The 18,794-nt window shown below is 35.0% G+C and overlaps 2 protein-coding genes across 11 annotated transcripts in view; both read right to left on the bottom strand.

Moving 5' to 3' along the window:
* Positions 1 to 18,794, bottom strand: part of LOC139821224 (phosphatase and actin regulator 2) — a 211,398-nt gene that overhangs the window by 140,729 nt on the left and 51,875 nt on the right. The gene's annotated exons all lie outside the window — the stretch shown is intronic.
* Bnb (bangles and beads) overlaps positions 1 to 18,794 on the bottom strand; it is a 204,465-nt gene that overhangs the window by 179,740 nt on the left and 5,931 nt on the right. The gene's annotated exons all lie outside the window — the stretch shown is intronic.

Here is an 18,794-nt window from a genome sequence, read left to right as displayed (position 1 = left end):
CAATGACGACCGGATACTTCGTTGGTGATTTTGGTTCGTGCACGCGCGTGAGCGTGGGATCGCGATCGTCGAGGAGTTGGCGGATCGCCAAAAGCGCTCGATCGCAAGGGAGAAAGGAGGAAGAGGACTGACTTTCGACTTCCGGTGGAAGGAAGATTCCCTCTCGTTACTCTGCATTATCGTCTCCTTCCTACCTTGCACGCATTTCTTTTCTCTCCTTTTTTATAAAACACAATTTCGCTCTGCCTTTTGTCACGATTTTATTTGTATCTTTTTCATAATTTTTTTTAAAACTAGCTTATTTCATGGAAAAAATTTGATTAATCTAGAAATTAATTAAGATACTAATTAAAACAAACTTGATTAAAGATAAAGTAAATCACGGTTGAAATTCGTATTATTTATCATGTTTTTAAATCGACGTGTATACCATTCATCGTGTCACGTTATTATCGTTATCATAGGAATACTTAATGTGTAGTACCTTCGTTATCTATTCTGATGGAGTTTGAACCAGAATAATAAATTGATTTCTCTGTCTCTCGTTTTTTTTTTTTCGTCCTTCGTTAAGCTTCGTTGCTTTTTTTAGCTCTGAAAACGTGCCAAGGCAGAGAAAAAGAGAGAGAAAGAAAGGGCGAGAGAGAGTGAGAGAGGAATATGTGGAGGAGGTGCCAAAGAAAAAAAAGACGAGACGTGAGCTCAAAGACCTTGGCAGTGTGCGAGTGACGATGAATGGCGAGCACGATTAAAGTAAGGTCGCTGGAAAAATGTTGGAGTGCTAAGTTCTGCGCGTCGTTCTGGCGCCACGAGTGCGCAAATATGTGTTGTTGTCAAGCAAGATGACTTATCGATATGGGATCGCGACAGATTGCCAGCGTGAATTCTTCAGTATCCGACAAAATGCGCGCGTATATCGTCATAATTTGTAGGACATTCGCATACACGGAATTATTGTTGCATGTCACGATAATCAGCAAGATGTACACGGTGAAAATCATAATAAATTTTTGTATGAGAAAGTGTACGAAACTATAATAAATTCTCATATAGAAGTATCTATGTACGTTCCCATTTTATCCCACGGTCAAATATATCAAATAACATGATGTTGAGTATATGTCTCGATTACGTCGTTATTGTCAATTTTATCGTAAAAAGCGTCTCGTTTGCTCTGTTGAAATAAATCAGGAATTAGTTTAAACTATGACAACATCGCTAAAATCGTAGAAATGCTGCCTCTCGCTCCGGTTTTACGTAACGTGACAGTAACAATGCTCCCAGTTCGCCACGAATGCGTGGCATGCAGATTTTGACGGAAATAGAATGCGTGATTGGATTGCCGCTTGGATTGCATAATGACATCTTTATTGATCACGGAACGACTTTGGAAAAGAAGATAGTCCGTGTAGATGTTAGGTAAACCAACTTTCACTTGAACGTCTCCATTAAGATACAAATCTAACGACGATTATAGGAAAATAATATCGCATGCGAGACACACTTGTCACGAAATAAACAAGAAACAAAAAGTGATGCACCGGTCTCGGATCGATACGGTATTTTCTCGACGTGCGTTATAAACCGCACGTCGTGTAAATTCAATTGCGTGTGTGAGCATAGCGACGAGGAAACCTTTCCGGAAGATATTTCTAGATGCATTCTCCAGTCGCATCGATCCGACGCACGTCACGTTCGCTCTAACGAAGCGAAGCGCTCAATACGCGTCAGTTTTCTACGCTCGTAAAAATGTATCCTCCTGAAGAATTAAGATTTCTGCTATTATTTTTCATTTTTCCATATTATTATTTCTATAAAATGCACAATATACCTAATCGTCGTTATCAATATAATAAGTCATTTTGACTAAATTTGATTGATTAAATGAGAATTGAATTTCGCGAAAGTAATCAAAAAACAGGAAAATAGAAAAATAAAATAAAATAAACGAGATTGAATGAAAAAATGTGTGAAACATAAAACGATAACATTGAAACTAAAAATATCATCGTCGCGTACGATCGTAAATCAATTGTTATTGTTATGAACGTTCTCGGTAATATCAGGAATCTCAAAGAAGGATACACAACTCGGGTCGGTACAGTGAGAGAATAAATCTTTATTATACTTTCGAGAGACAAATTAATCGTACCGATAGCTCGTGGTCTCTACGCTACTACGTCGCCAGACGCCAACTCGCCACTCTCGCTAGGCGGAGGCGGGTGAGGCGGGCCGGGCGGGCGCTCCGCACTCCTCTCTCTCTAGCTCGCGCCTATCTTTTGTTTACAACTTTTACAAGCGAAGCGATGCCCCGCGCCCCGGGCCGCGGACACATTCCTTCTATTTTTCCAGGAGAGTTATTCGGATTGTTACACATATAGATAGAAACGTTACAAGGAACGGAGTAAGAATTAAAATTCGACTAGAGTCCCCGTCTCTGTCCCCGAAGGCAGCGTTTTTGCGAAACTATATGTTTCCACATCACATAACTATGCGTACCGTAATAATGCGAGATAGCGCGCAACGTCGCTGAATCGTCGAAAGGAACTGGGAAACTCAATGGAAGAGAAATAAAGAGCAGCAACGCGGATGGCTACTTACTTGCTCGCGCTCGATAAAACAACATGATTATGCGAAAGAACGAAGAATAACAGAACAAGTATAGACATTAAATGTCATATTGCATTCCACGAGAAGGATCGCCAACACGCCAAATCGTCATTGAAAATCTTTTCTTTCGAACTGAGATGCCAAAGCGGCACTCCTTCAATGTTTCCACCGATTGATCACAATTCCGGCAACTTATTCATTGCGTAAACGATAATAAATGTTGTGAAATGAAAAGAAAATTATGTGACGATGATAATTTTCTTCTTCAAAATAAATCGATATTTTTTTACATGTCTGAGAATAATTTCTTATACATTCGAATAGTTTGTAGGACCATATGTCGTCATCCGCTTTTATGTGCGCAACAATTCTCATATTTTATGCGCGCGAAAGAAACCTGGGTAGAGAACGTTTCGGAAGATTGAATGGAAAATTTATTATGGCTATCCAAAAGTAAGGTCACATACACCGTATGCCGAAAATCGCCCATGAAACTTGCGCAAGAATTTAATATAAGCATGATAATTTATTGAATGTGTAGATTATACAGCCGTAAAGTAATATTATGCAATTCAGTAAGAACGAAGATGTGTTTTCACATGCTTAAAAAGTTCAAAATGCTATTTTATCATATAACAGAATCGTGTTATGAATAACCGAAAGAAACGAAGGTAATTTCTTCCCCAATAAATAATGTTGCTAAATTTAATAAACAAGCACTTCTGTAATATATAATAGCATGTGAAAACTAGTCGTTAATTTTCCAGTAGTATGTGATACAGTCGTTAATTTTCTACACGTGACAACAGACAAAGTTGTGGGTACAAGTTCGGCGGATACTTTGAGATCGATTTTCCGATACTCTATTATGCATAGTTGCTCGCTTGTGATTTTATTCCGAACAGCCTTGTATATTGTTATCCGCGCAGCCTTAATTGAAGTACTTTTAGTGTTCTCGGCTTTGTAGCTACAATAGCCACTTTGTATTTGCATAGCTTGTGTAAAGGAGCAACCCTGGACAATACTCGTGCATTTTCGTATTTTTTTATGTTTGTCACGCATCCTGATTTTTCTGCTGTGCATTTCTCGAATCTCTTTTCACCTTATCTCTTTAGTTTCATTAGTATTTCAAGCTCGTTTGCTTTTCATCACCACATCTCATCTCATTTTGCATTTTGTATATTGCAAATGTGAATTTATTCTCGCTTGATGCACTTGCATCAAGTCTAATATTTTTACAAATCTGTGTATTACAATGAAAATAAATATCTCTCAATTGTAAGGAATTAACTATATCAAGTGGTCATTCGTTTTACTCTTCGTTAAGCGATAAACTTGCGATCTCGAGAGACAACAATGAAATGCTCGCGGAAGATCGAGATTCTAGCTAGATCAACAAAGTCTGACTTCTTTCATGCCGTAATCCATTACGTTTGTTTTAGTCTGCTAAATCCTCCAATCGATTCACTTCACTCTCTTCCAAGACCTCATTAAGAACATTTCGTCGGAAGACGTGCACGTGCACTTAAAAGAAACAATGAAACTGTAAATCGTTAAGCCACGACAATTAAGAAACTGATGTGCTAACTATTTACCAAGTTTAAATAAAACAATTATCGAGCATAGAATTGCGTCTTTAAAAGCGAAATTGAATATATCCAAGAATATATCGTGTAATCTGAGAGTATAGTAATCCATTTCTAAAATACATTAGGAACTTGACTGTAATATCAATTTAAATGTCGATTTAAACTAGACATCAAATTAATAATTATATACATATAATTTTGGAAATATATGTAGAAGGGTATAGATGAAATATAACCGTGATATAATTTCTACAGCTGGTTGAAGTTTTTAGAACGTTCCTGAAGCAATTTTTAAAAAATAATTTGTTCCATTTTTACAGAAAAGTGCGACTTGCATATAATATCGTTTCAGTTATACAGAGTCAAAAAATATATATATCAAATATGCCACTCGCTACATCAATGGGGAAATTTTTTTCCGTAAAAAGACAAACGGAAGTCGGCAAAAAGTTTCGCGATAGTATGTTTAATAACATACTGGAGAAAAATGATCCACACAGACGGCAAACGACAGGCTCCAGGCATTTCTACGACTTCGCAGATGCGAAATTGCTGAGCGTTATAAATAAAACGGACGGACGGCAGCCTTGTTCGCGACGAATTTAAACGTGGGCGGTTGCATTTTATTTGCACGGTAGAAGGAAACGATCGACGATAATAAATGGCGTGCTAAAAATATTAGTTTCTGAATGAATCGCTTCGATCCATTCGGTTCCGAAAAATCTCTCGTCGCGACTGCGTTGTTTCTGCACGTGTTCTGAACGGTCTCAACTTTAGTCGACTTGTTCCCGAATACTCGACATTCTTTTCAAACAACCTCGAGAAATAGTATGCCTTTTAAAAATTTTACTTCTGTGATTTTTATATATGTTCTGCAAACACGGATTATTAAAGTAATATTAATTTACGGGATCAAGTATAGAGCGTATATTCGCAGCTAACAATTTTCCATCATATATTATTACCCGACATCAAGTACGAGATATTATATTCATCGCTTATAAAAAGACTAAGAGCATTAAATCTCAACGAGAGTATGCTCTTCCGTTTCCTCTATCGCCATTCTCTCTTCTTCCTTTTTCTCCCTCTCTCTTTCTAGAGACCGTTATGTTCTTCAAAGCGATCGACATGGTAGACGAACAGGTATACCTCATCCGCAAGTAGCATACAACAAAAGGGTGGGATGATATCACGATGCAGGCACATATCGCGAAAATAAAAATAAGTATGGCGTTTTCAGGATGCGCCTGGAACATGCATCCGTGATTGCGAGATGAAGATATGTACACAGGATAGGATGAATCGCGTGACGAAATGACGAATGAGCGGATGTTTCTCCTTTTCTCCTTTTCTCTCCTTTTTTAGGTGCTTTCGTATTTTCGGAGGTTGCTTCTACATGATGTTGACGCATTAATCGCTTTGCGAAGGTGTATATATATATATATATATATATATATATATATATATATATAACACAGCAATACTAATTAATAGCGCGATATCAAAGATAACGAATGTATTTTTACTCATATCTAAAAGTAAATCCACATATTTTGATACTAAAAGAGATAAAGAGGAATTTTTTAACTGTCAAGTACTGACACATTAATATCATAAAAGGAGCGAAAATATTTGTTACATAGCAGAAAATTATTCCGCTGCAAATTTAACCGCCATATATGGAATTCGTTATAGAGATGGCCCAATTCCAAGAAATCCTCTTCGCCAATTCGAAGCATGAAATTTTCGCCGCGTCTGACAAATAGTTCGAAAAGTAGGCGAACTCTGTCGAGGAATGCGCAGGAACGTTTTATCGGTGCGCTGCCTGGCGTTTTGCAGCTAACATCGTCTGGCACGCATTACGATCTTTTTGCATAACTTTATGTGAACAGACAAAACTATATAAGTTCACCAGTACAGAAACAATATATATTTTACAAAAAGAAAAATCTATATCTGGCAGCGGTATTCCACTCGCATGTTAACCGTTGAATATACTCGTGCCAAAATTGAACGTAGGCACTCATCACATGGCGTTTTCAAGGCGCCATGTGACTCAACTTTAGATAATATTTCTTACTCATCAAATCAATTCCTGATAATTTGATTATCAGTCTTACTTCGTATGTATCGTAATGACAAGTTTATATAAAACTAACATGGGCATAAATTAAATAGTAAATTAACTTGATTCTTCAATCGTGCCTCTTGTTGAAATGTGAAAAGATATCTTATTACTTAGCTCTTGTCTACCCACAAACTTTGTCTACAACCGATATGAGTGCGACGACATACATCATGAGAAATACATTCCTTGAATTACATGTTAACGTCGTTCCAAAGATCAAAGATTCTCAATTGCCTGATTCAGAAACACGGATTTTTCCGGGATTGGCCGCGAATCGCAGTACAAGCACGCGTTTTTAATCACAATCGCCCGTTCGCCGTTTATCTCCTGAAATTACGACCCAATTGCCGTCGGAGGCTGCTGGCAGTGCTACGAAAGCGCCCGCGAACTATTTTCCTCGTGGAAACCCGCCAAAAGTGACTCGACACACATCGCCGATCCCGTGGACGGACCGACGAAGTATTCGACGAAGAGAAGCGAACATTAAGATCATCGTTCACGTCCGGGTCCGCCTGATAGATCGTCATGGCTAATATGCATACATTGCAGACATATTTCATGAATAAATGAAACAAATTTCTGTACGGAGATCATTATTTTAATTTCTTTCATGACACTTGTACCGATTTATCAAGCAAACAAGCTATTATTTAACTTATGATACTTAAACGGTTTATTTTTTAGCATGAATTGATTGATTGAATCGAATGAATTGAGTGAATTGATTTTAATGTGAATATATGTCGTCAGTTAAGTTAGAAACATATGTTTTCTCAAATTCAATATAAAGAAATATTTAACATTGAACGAGGCAGCAACAAATAATAGATAATATTTAACGTTTCAACAATACACATAGTTTCCTGGAAAACGATTTAATCGAGAAATGGATGAAATCGTTCGGTATTCCGTTCTGGTCGATTTTCGAACACACTGAATGAAGAGAACCTGAATCCAAAGGGTAGATTGAATGATCGAGGGGAAAGCTTTGATCTGCACCCATTGAAGATGCGTGAGATGCGCTTTTCAAAAGCTGTAACCAACGAATCTCCTGCATATTCAACGAAAGAGAATTGCATATATGTATATTCCGCCGTTGTATTTACTTCGCTGCAGTTGCATTCATATTATTTAATATATAAAAAATTTTTCGAGATTGCCTCCGAGATTAATTTTAATAATATAGTTTGTATCACTTTAAAGTTGCAAAGAGATAAGTGCAATTTAAAATATTATTTGTCATTTGCCTTTATTCATTTTAAAACGTGATGCAATTCTTGTTTAGGAATTTTATTCATACCGGAAATCGAAGAAATAATATTCCTACCTCATTGATCATCACGATGGCATGCCGATCCATTTCCATGAAATAACAGATGCCAAAAAAGATCGAATACGACAGTAAACAACTGCAGCATTCCATCGACTTCCCAAAATTAGCGAAGGCAACTGTTTTTTAGTAGCTAATCATATAAGACTGCCAATATACGTTAGTTTCATCCAAAATTGACTTTGCTTTAAACGTTTTTTCTTTTATCAACGAACTAAGGATAAAACTTATCAAAAGGCTTTTGTAAAAGCATATAAGTTTTTGTATTTGTATTTCTAGTTTAATAGATCTTTAATACGTATATTTTCAACTATTCACTGCACTCTAATTGTTTGCACGAAAGCATATGTGCGTATATATATAAATGGAAGTATATAAATGCTGCAACACATGATGAGCTCGGGTCCGTGGATTTGCTACGCCCAAATGACTGTGCGGACCAGTCATCCCTGCAAGATCTTGCTTAACAGAAATCAACGCAAGGTTGTCCCAAAGAGCGGACAACCTTGGCAACCAAAGAGCTGCTATACTATTCGAAACAACAGAGGTGGAATCACCGTGATGAATGAGCGAATAGTCGACTCGCGACTATGTGTCATCTTCGTGCACTGACAACGAGAATGACGAGAGTTCTCTCTGACGAGAAAATACCGTAACTATGAAACAAACATCCATCGATCACGTTACTTAAAATTCAATCGACTATCGAGGTTGCTCAGTATTATAATGCAAAATCTTATTACGCGGGAGCATTTTAGGAATTTTTTACCCGCGGCCAGAAAATTAAATATATATTCATTTAACAGAAATATGTATCTCTTTGATACTTTCCATAGAATAAAAAAAATATAGAATATATAGTGCACAAAGATAGCGCGCGAAATAATATGTATTTTTCTCAATTAAATATTTACGTAAATATTAAAACATTATATAATATAGAAAATATTTGATGTTTCCATGACTAAACATACAACTGAATGTTACATGTTTGTACATATTGTACAACGAGGTTTATTTTAGTAGATAACATTTATTAGGGGTACACGACTTAATATAAATAATATAATAAAATAAATGAGTCAAAGTATATCAGTTACACGAATGGAATAATTCGATATTTAGAGAGACATTTAGAATAGAATATTCACGCAATTATACGTAGTTCAACAGCGTTAATTTAATTAGTTCGATTGCAGCCTCTTCAAAAGGATAGTGACAAAATCGGAAAAAGCCGGGAATTCCCACAAAATCGATAGCTACCTCTAATCGACATACACGCTTAAGTGGCAATATTAAATCAACAGAGTCATCGACTATCGAAACATCACAACTAATCCTATTATATAACCATAAAATTTTGTGCGCGTTTTTTCGTCAGATATATCGTATGTGAATGGATACGAACCTTTTAATATTAATTTCCCCAAGAGTGACGCTCATTAGAGAAAGTTCGTTTTTACACGTGTATAGTATATTGGATGCAGATGTTTCGTGCACAGTAAAACTGATGTTGACATATATCTAATTTATAATTGTAAATAAGACAACAAGGAAAGAAATATCTTCCGAGAACCAAATATTTTATATTGTATTTTCTAATATAATTACAATTTAGCCAAAGAGGTTTTCTTTTGATTATAAAAGTTTGAGTATTATTTCACGTGTTTAAAAAATTAACAAAAAGTTCAAAAAAAAAAATAAAATAAAACATCCCAAAAAACGTTCACAATCCACCTTAAAAGTTTATTTTGTAGAAAAAACGTGGAACAAAACAGTTGTTTTTGTGAACGTGATTTTTAACGCTTGCCAAATTGCACTCCACACAGGCATGTCAGATGAACAAAAAATCGGCCATCGGCGATTAAAGAATGGATAAACCTCAAAACACATCACACATTTTCTACGAATCAGAATCTCGAAACATTAACATCATATCGACAGAAAATGTTTTATATCATCGTATCGATACACAAAATAAGTTATTTTATTAACAAATTTTATTTCAGAGAAGATTATTTTTAATCCTCAATGATCCTTATTACAATTAAATAGATATTGCCCATATAGATATTGTCCATCGATTCTTCTGTATACGTCAGATATAATTCCCACTTCTATGATAGCAACGACGAAACAGGAAATTACTCGTCCCACTCACGATTTGCTGATATGATGCAACTACGTGATTGCGGATATGCGTCAATCGACAACATTTAATTTTTAAATATTATATCATATTGAACATGCTTTAACTATGCAAATTGCTTATTGCGTGCTCTGTAAATAATCTTGCGTTACATCTGTACACATTATCATACGTTATCGCAGTATTATAAATAAAAAAATAAGAATTTTCTTCATATTTTTAAAAATCTGTTGCTTCTTATATATCTTCTTCCTTACCTCATTTTTTATTTTTATTTTTTATTCGCTGTATTAGACCATAAAAACATAAAAATTCATATATTTAAAAAACAATTCCACAAGGAATTGAGATTACTATATAAAAGTCGAAATACACGGTCAATCTTCTATCTAAGTGTCTCTTGTAGAGCATCGTCAATACTCTGACCCTGACCACATACCGAAGCACCGGCCTATAAAACGGTCTCGGCGCGCCCATATAACCTTTTACAACGGCTGAATCTGGCACAGCATAAAGATTTTAATACTACTTTTCAGTAACGACGATAGTAAATCTAATCGATAATCAGCGTTTAACTGGAAATCGATTTCTCACACGCAAACAGATTAAGCATTATTAATGTTACGAATCTCATAATACAATAGCGACATAAAAAAATTGCATTTTGTATTTTTAAATAAAAATTATTTCATTTAATTAACACAAATTTTGTTATAAAAATTTGCTATGTAACCTGCAACTAATATAATATAATCATTAAAGAAGATATATTATCTTCTTTCTTTTTTAAACTCAAATTGCGTGATATATGTAATAATTTAATTAAAATGTATTGTTTTTATTCTATCTGTTCTAATTCTTTCATTCAACATTCGATACATTATAGTTGTTTTAATTATCACCACTAATGTAGTGACATATAAGAAATGAAGCCATCATAAAAGTGCGACAATAAACATATATGTTACTTATGTCTCTGCAATATTCGGGTAAACTGTAAAAATAGATTTTGTTAACAGTGAATATCGCCAACATGTTTCGCTTTTTACAGAGGTAATTTAACCGTGCGGAACCGCAGAAACAGACACTTTCTTAGTCAAGTGCTCGACTGAGAGGCAGCTCGGCGAAGACACGAAGGATGGATGAGAAAGAAAAAGAGATTCTATTAAAAAAGAGCGAGATACCGCAATAACCGCGCAATCTTGCTTTCTGCCATTCGGAATGCAAGCTTCGTTTCCGCTATAATATTGTAAATTACATCAGAAACATCTTTGGTTACATTCCAAAATCCAAATAGTTTGCAAGCTCAATAATAATGGTTGTGGCAAAATTGAATGAATCAGACTGTAAGAATTCTGTAGGAGATATATATTTCTTCCTGATTCTCTAAGAATTATATTATCTCAACACTGTATTTGTTATTAAAAATATTAAGATTACTGAAATTAATCGACACAAAGTGCTCTCTGAAAATGAAATATTGCCAAATAAAAATATTACTCAATGTTATCCTAATATCAGTACATATCGTTACTATTACTAACGACAGCAAAAGTTAATATTTTACAAAGTAATATTTTAATATAAACTTATGAGTTATGAGACAATAATGTTTCGAACAATACTCTTCATTATTTTCTTAGCCTGCATCTATTAATATTATCTCATAAGTACGATCGACTTACGAAAATGTAATAAGATAGAATCGGCTGCTCTTACGTAAGTTAGAGTGGAATATGTATTCCGCATTCCACAGTGCAATCGCAAGATGATCCGCGTATATCATGTGCACGGGTAACGCGTAAACTAGTCTTTACAACATAGGAAAACCAGTTTCTTCCATGAGAATCGTTAAAGTACAACGTGTATTTGTATATGAACTTTTTCTAATTACACATATAACTATTGATAATAATAAGATTTAGCATTAGTCGATCTGTTAATTTCTTAAAGAAAAAAATACATCTTTAAAATGTTAAAAATTAAAAAGATAAATTCTTCTTAAATAAATGTTGGCATCAGTCAAAGAATTGATTATGTTAAATTTTATTTAACACGGTGCATCGTTTTGTGTATCAAGCTTTGAGTTTAGTTAAAATGCAAAGTTTGCAATAGCTTGGCAACCGTAGCAATTTACAGAATAGTGGCTATATTTATAAGTCAATGCTCCGTAGCGGCACATGTGCAAAAAAAACATATGGTCAAAATTAATATTGCAAAATATACTCTCTCCAAATAATATATATTTAATAATAAAGATCGCGATCACAATTACTTTATGTCGCTATAGTATCATGAGATTAGTTATTCGAAATGCACCATCCCAAGAAGCCTTGGGATGTCTGGGCAAACCTTGACCGCGCCATATAACAGGGTCGTTGGTATCGCGAGTGTTTATCCTGTCAGCCAGGGCACTAGAATAGAACCAGGCCGACTCATCGAAAGAGATCTGTTGCTGAGGAGGCAACCAACAATGAATAAATATAAATAGATGTCGGTGTATATAGTGCGAAATATATACTGTTCGACAGTTCACCCGAAACACTGACTTTCATACGAGGACGAATGTAAGTAAGACTGGGACTAACTTCGAAGGAAATTTGATTTGACGGAATTCAAAAACAACACTAAATTATTTAATCTCTAAAAACAGTAGAGAGTAGCTCATAAAGTTTGATACAGAAATTATTTAAATATAGAGATATCTCTTTCTAAAACTAGTTTTTCTAAAACATAAGAATTGTATATTTTCTCTGGAATGTGAACTTTGCGTCTTGAGCAACAAAATCTCAAAAGTGGGTCGCTGTTACGGTAATCCTTTAACACCGCGGATACAATCAAGACGAGAAGGGACAATGACATTGCAGCACCAAAAAAACGTACTCAGTTTCCATCTGTGTCAGGTCACTCCAAGGGAATCGGAAGAAATCTTTCAATTCCAACTAAAGAAACGCGAAGCTACTCGTTCCAATTATTCGGAGTCCTGAAGAAGATAACGGAAGAATCGACCGCATCATGTAGTCATTAAGTTCTCAACAATAGCCGACCACGGAGAGAAGCAATGCAGGCGCGGATAGCTATTATCGAGGAAGATGGCCGAGTAGCGGAGGTAAATAGATGAGAACAGTAACAACCGACGCTTCAGATCATCCGCGTTAAGTTCGAGCAACATGGAATGCACTAAGCCTTCCGGTTATGGACAATCATTGCATGCAACGAATGAAAATGCACGGGTGTAATAATACAGAAATAAAAATACATTTCCATAGCACTACACAATATTAATAATTTTTTTATAAACATGATACCTAATATTTAATCAATGTTGCAAATCTAGCAATTTAACTGTTTTCTATTTTTCTATTTTTATTTTCGATTATTGCCGAGCCTCTCCTCCTCTCTCTCCTCTCCTTGTTCTTACACGTTACATTTTTATCACCCTAAAATTGTGTCATGTATGAATGATTACATATGTCAAAATTAAGAAAAAAAAGACACTTAAAATAATGATTTTATAATCTATCAGCAACCTATTTTCTATCACGTTTCTTCGCGGTTTCCATCAGCTATTCTACTCGGTTCTTGGGAGCTGTATACAACCGACCGATTATCCTGGAAACACCGATCTTACTTACCGCGGAAAAAGAGACGCGAGATGAAAAATGCATTCCTCGATGCAACTCGGTACCTTTTATGTCTAGCGAACGAATACTCCGCCGAAGGAACGAACGATGCAGCGCGGCGTGTCGGTACGCTTATTTTAGAAACATAATTTATGATAATAATAATTTATGACTTCGCAATTATATCGTCGACGTATATAACCGCAAAACGGACAGTATCCATGATAAATAAATAACATGCACTGAATTAAAACTTTTAGAGATAATATACATCAAATATTCGAAAACATTTCATCTTGAGATGATTTACTGCTGTATAAAACGAACTGTATGTTTAGTTAAAAAAATTAAGAATTATTCAGTCAAATAAAAGATGAAATTTAAAAAATTTCCACTTTTTCTGTTACGATAAAATTCAACGCAACTTAACACTTTATGCCAAGTTCTTGACGTAAATTGAGTAAATGTTACATGAAGTACTACTTTTGCTACTTGTATAAAGATCTTATTTTTGACGAACATGTCACGAATTATTTAGTTATAATGTTTCTAATATATATTTAATGTTTCTAAGATATATTTTTAAGAGCAAAAAATAATTTAAAAAAAATCATTTTTCTGTAACACAAATTGACAATAATTACAAATATATTGCAATATATTTTTCAGCGATTTCTCAGCTAAAATATAGTTTGCAATTAAATAAAAATAAAATTAAAAAATCTATTTACGAAATTGAGAGTTTTCTTTTAACTTGTTTATTTGTCACTTGTCGCACGGTATAACAAGTGTGTGATGTGGAATATAGGTTGCGGTAGCAAAACCGATTGTCCCGACGTGATATTGCGAATTAATGACAGTTTAAACCGGCCTTTCTGACGTCATAAAAAGTACATGCGATCGACACGACGACATGACGGGGACGTGCGATCGCGTTTAGATTAATTCCTTTTCCCTGGCGATCGTAATCGAGGCGAAAAATGGGAACAGTAACGGCCTAGAGGTAACGGCGTCACGGTTGAGCGAATAACGCATAGATCCGTTACTTTTACGGATGTCGCGCCTCGCCAAATCTGTCGAGTTTTCTAACACATTAAGCGAACGATGTCAATGATGCGTGTTGTCAAAATCAACGATATCACGAATCTGAAGATAACAGTGTCACGAATTTGCAACGACCCAGATTATATTCAGCAATTTATTTAAATATTACAATATTCGCACTATTAGATATCCATCTGAATTTAAAAAAAAACTATTTTTTTCTCATTAGATAACATTATTTTAAAAACGAGAGATTTTAAAAAGTCAGCAAATAAGTTATTGACCTAAAAAGATATTACTCCAATAAGAAAGTAGTAAATATCTTCTCATTCAAGAAATATCTTTTCTATCAAAATGTAACAGCGATTTACCACTGAACTACTCAACAAGTTCTGTTGTAATTTTCTATCACCTTCAAAAAACATTACGCAAACACGCATTTCTTGTCAAAATATGTAACTTGTTCCAACGAGAGCTACATCGAGAGACTGAAAAATGAATAAAACAAGGCAATTGATACACTATTATAAATCATCCTTGAATTGTTAGTATATATATGCTCACCCAAATACAAAACGATTCTATAACGTATCATGCGTTGCATTCATATAACGCCAGGGAAATACCATCTATCGTCGAGTATTTCTTAAACTTAAATAAGATATCTCGATAGAGAACCTTGCGATAGGACACAGTCACAGTACGTGACTGATTTATGGTTAGACGAATTGAATCGTAAGCGCGGTGCTGCCGGTGCTCTTTACAAGAAATATTGAGAAACTCGATAGCAAATAAATTTTAATTTTTTCAGTTTAACAAAAATGCTTTTACTGACTGTATATATATATTATATATAGATACTTTGTGTCATAATCGTAAAAAAATCTTTGCAACAATATTAACATCGATATTTTTTTGCGAGGATGGAAACCAGTACAATTCGATACGACGCGAAAGTTCGATGAGTTATCGTGACACGCCGTCGCTTTTTACATTGTGTTAATGGACAACGCTCGTCCTCCCCTGGCGGACTAGTCGGGGATCACAATAAAGGCTTTCCACGTATCACGAAAAAAAAGTAGGAGGCCGTCGCGACGCATCAGACAGGAGGGGAAACGTGTGGAGCAATAGCTTCGGCAAAAGATCGATTTGTCGTCTTATAAGAATAATCTGAGAAACCTATATGATGGTTTGAAAAAATGCGTATATAATTATTTTTCAGTCTAGAGTGTATGAACGAGATCAATGAAGAAATATTGTAACAGCTGAGTACTCCGATTTTGTAAATAGTGCCCCCATACAAAACTACATTTTTATTTATTAAGCTACGTACTGTATGAAAAATAGTATAAAAATATAATTTGTCTCAAGCTAAATCCAGAGCAAGATCAAACGAGCGTAAACAAACGCGAGTGAACAATTTGCTTCAATGTCAGTATTCTCAATGCATTCATTAAAGCAAATTGTTCATTCGCGTTTATTTGCTTATCGTTTAGACTAGATCCGGCTTCAACATTCGCGTTGCATATAATGCAGTAAAATTCTCGCTTTTAGTCCACTGCTAAAGAAAATTGTTATTTAGAATTGTTATGTAAAGGCAATTAATTTTCAGGATGTACAATATAAATTACGGTTTACGTTATATTAATTAAATCTCTCTAAATGAAGATATGTATTTCTCACGACCGGATAATAATCAACCCATAATTCGCTATGTTACAGATCCGAACACGACCCCTTTAGGGCGTTAATTCCGACGGTGTCGCTGCCCGGAAATATTCTAGGCTCGCCTCTATGTCGTAATGAGTAATTAACGCGACATGTCCCGTTTCGCCCGCAAACGAGATGCCAGGGCAGAATTGAGTGAGAGAGAGAGAGAGAGAGAGAGAGAGAGAGAGAGAAAGAGAGAGAGAGAAAGAGCAAATATACACGCAGGATGCAATTACACACCTGCAACGCGTTCTGACGCCGGGCCGTGTGTGTATATAAATGTTTATCCCCGTGAATTGCACTTTCTCACTTTCGACCCTGAGATTCGTCAGGATTATTTATGAACGTCTTGAAATTCCGGAAGAGAAAGATCGGTGCTCGTGTCCGGCATGCATGTTCGTCTATCCGACTGCTGTTTATCTTTAGCCATGAAACATTTATCGGCGTCTACTATATACTGGCTGTTTACGGCATCGTCCTCCAGGCTACTTTGTAAGATCGTAAAGACTTTCGTACTATTTTTTGCAAATAATTCTCACGTTTGTAATATCGTAAAGCCATAAATTAAAAATATTGCGAATCTTTGCAAAAAAGGCTTTTTACTTTCTCCTTTTTAATATTTAATTTCATTAAATGTGAAAAACATGTTGACATGCATATTAATAGTTTTAATAAAAATATTATTGGGGCGATGGAATTATAACGGAAGTGAATAATTGTTTACATATAAAATTAATTTTATTGATATTAATTAAAAAATAATTTGCATATAAAGAAGATTTACTTTTTCCTCGATTTAACCAAGCATATTTTAATCGTCAAGCACTGTTAAAAGCAATTTACCTTTAATGTTAATTAAATAATGATCACGCATTCATACTTTACTGCTTAAATTTAAATTCACTATGTACGCGGTCAGCATGAAATAAAAGCGCTAGTTACGGAAGAAAACTGTTACAATGGCAATTGAGAATTGCAACAATAATAACATTAATTCATATAGCGTGTTATTAAATGCTTTCTCTTATTCCGTTCGAGTCGCGTATCTTGCGAAAGCGTCGCGAATATATTTCTCGGACAATTGCGCCCTTGCAAAATGGAGCAGAAACTCGTTCGATCGTTTATTGGCAATCGAAGCTTCAATAAGTCTCCACACATTTCGTTTCCATTACTATAAAATGCAAATGCACTGCTGATATAAATAAAATTTCTCGCGTTTTTTTTTTAATTTTGCTTATATTTGAATATTTAACAATTTATATCACTGAAGTTTTAAGCAGTTTTAAATTTTAACGTTTAGGCGCAGATAAAAGCTTCGGAGCGCGTTGAACCCGTAGGCTCTTAATTAGGCAAGTTTTATTAGTAGAATTATTGCGTAGGCAGCGCGTGCATTCTTTAGAATGATGCAATTCTCGAAGCAGTGCTTTCCTCGTAGAATACTCGAATTTACCAACCTCTATACTGACAATCGATATCTTTGTATGAAATATTCATTGAAACAAAAAAGATATAACAACATTTTTGTGAAACTGTGAGTAATGCAGTTTCGAAAATAGAATCACGCAACTGGCATATCTGGTGCGACGACAGGATATCGAGTGGCGATTCGACAGGATATCTAATATCCCAAAACGCACGTGGCTTCTTCACTTCGATACACATGAAGAATTCGTAACGCAAATTGAAAAATATCATCAAAGTTTGAACGAATCAGTGAGTACGCACATCTTCCATTATGAAACGTATACGCTACACGTTTCACAAAGATGATAATCTGAAGGGTCACTTTGTTAGGAAAGCTGTCACGTTCCTTAGAAAACTTAGGAATGCACCGCGCGCGTATGAAAGGAAAGTCTAGACATATTTCCCGAAGTCATTTAATATTATTTCCTCCCTCGCAATTTTTTCTTATAAAGTAAATTGTAATTTAAAGATCAGAACGGGAAAATTTTACTGCAGATTATTAAGAGACATATACTCGTAAAAATGACGGAAAAACAAACAGACCTCGAAATTTACGGTAACCAGGAAAACGGCAATTTGTTTCGCCAAAGCTGCGCGAGGAGTTCTGCCTTAGCCCATGTTAAATGATTGCAATTAAAGCGCGAGATAGAAAGAGGGTAAAGAAGAAAACGAAGAATAATTGGAAGAGAGAAGAAGAAAAGCAGTCGACCATTTATTTCCATGTTGCAGGAGAATCGCGTTTTATTCAATTTATTTAATCATCTTCCTAGTTGACCACGAGCAATTAAAAAAAAAAACAGTATTACTACTGGCAAATTTAAATTTCTAAATGTTTTTGTATACAAAATTTTCTTATATTATAGGTACGTAACTGCGCATATAATTTTGCGTATTATGACATGATTGTATATTAAACTTTATATCCTTCTATTTTATGTAATGTTAGTTTAGAATTTTACTTAAAACAACACGTTTATCTTATTGTAAGTTACAAATTTACAAATTCTCAGTTTGTCATTTTCAACATGTATATATTGCACAGTTTCGCACAATGATATTTATTACGCTAAATTGAATTAAATTAAAATTGATATCAAACTATCAAAAAATTCGTCGCGATCCATGAAAAGGAGTACAGTACCGAGCACAG

Source organism: Temnothorax longispinosus, chromosome 10, assembly GCF_030848805.1.
Source record: "Temnothorax longispinosus isolate EJ_2023e chromosome 10, Tlon_JGU_v1, whole genome shotgun sequence".
Classification (NCBI taxonomy): Eukaryota; Metazoa; Arthropoda; class Insecta; order Hymenoptera; family Formicidae; genus Temnothorax; species Temnothorax longispinosus.
This window is presented reverse-complemented; position numbering and strand designations above follow the sequence as displayed.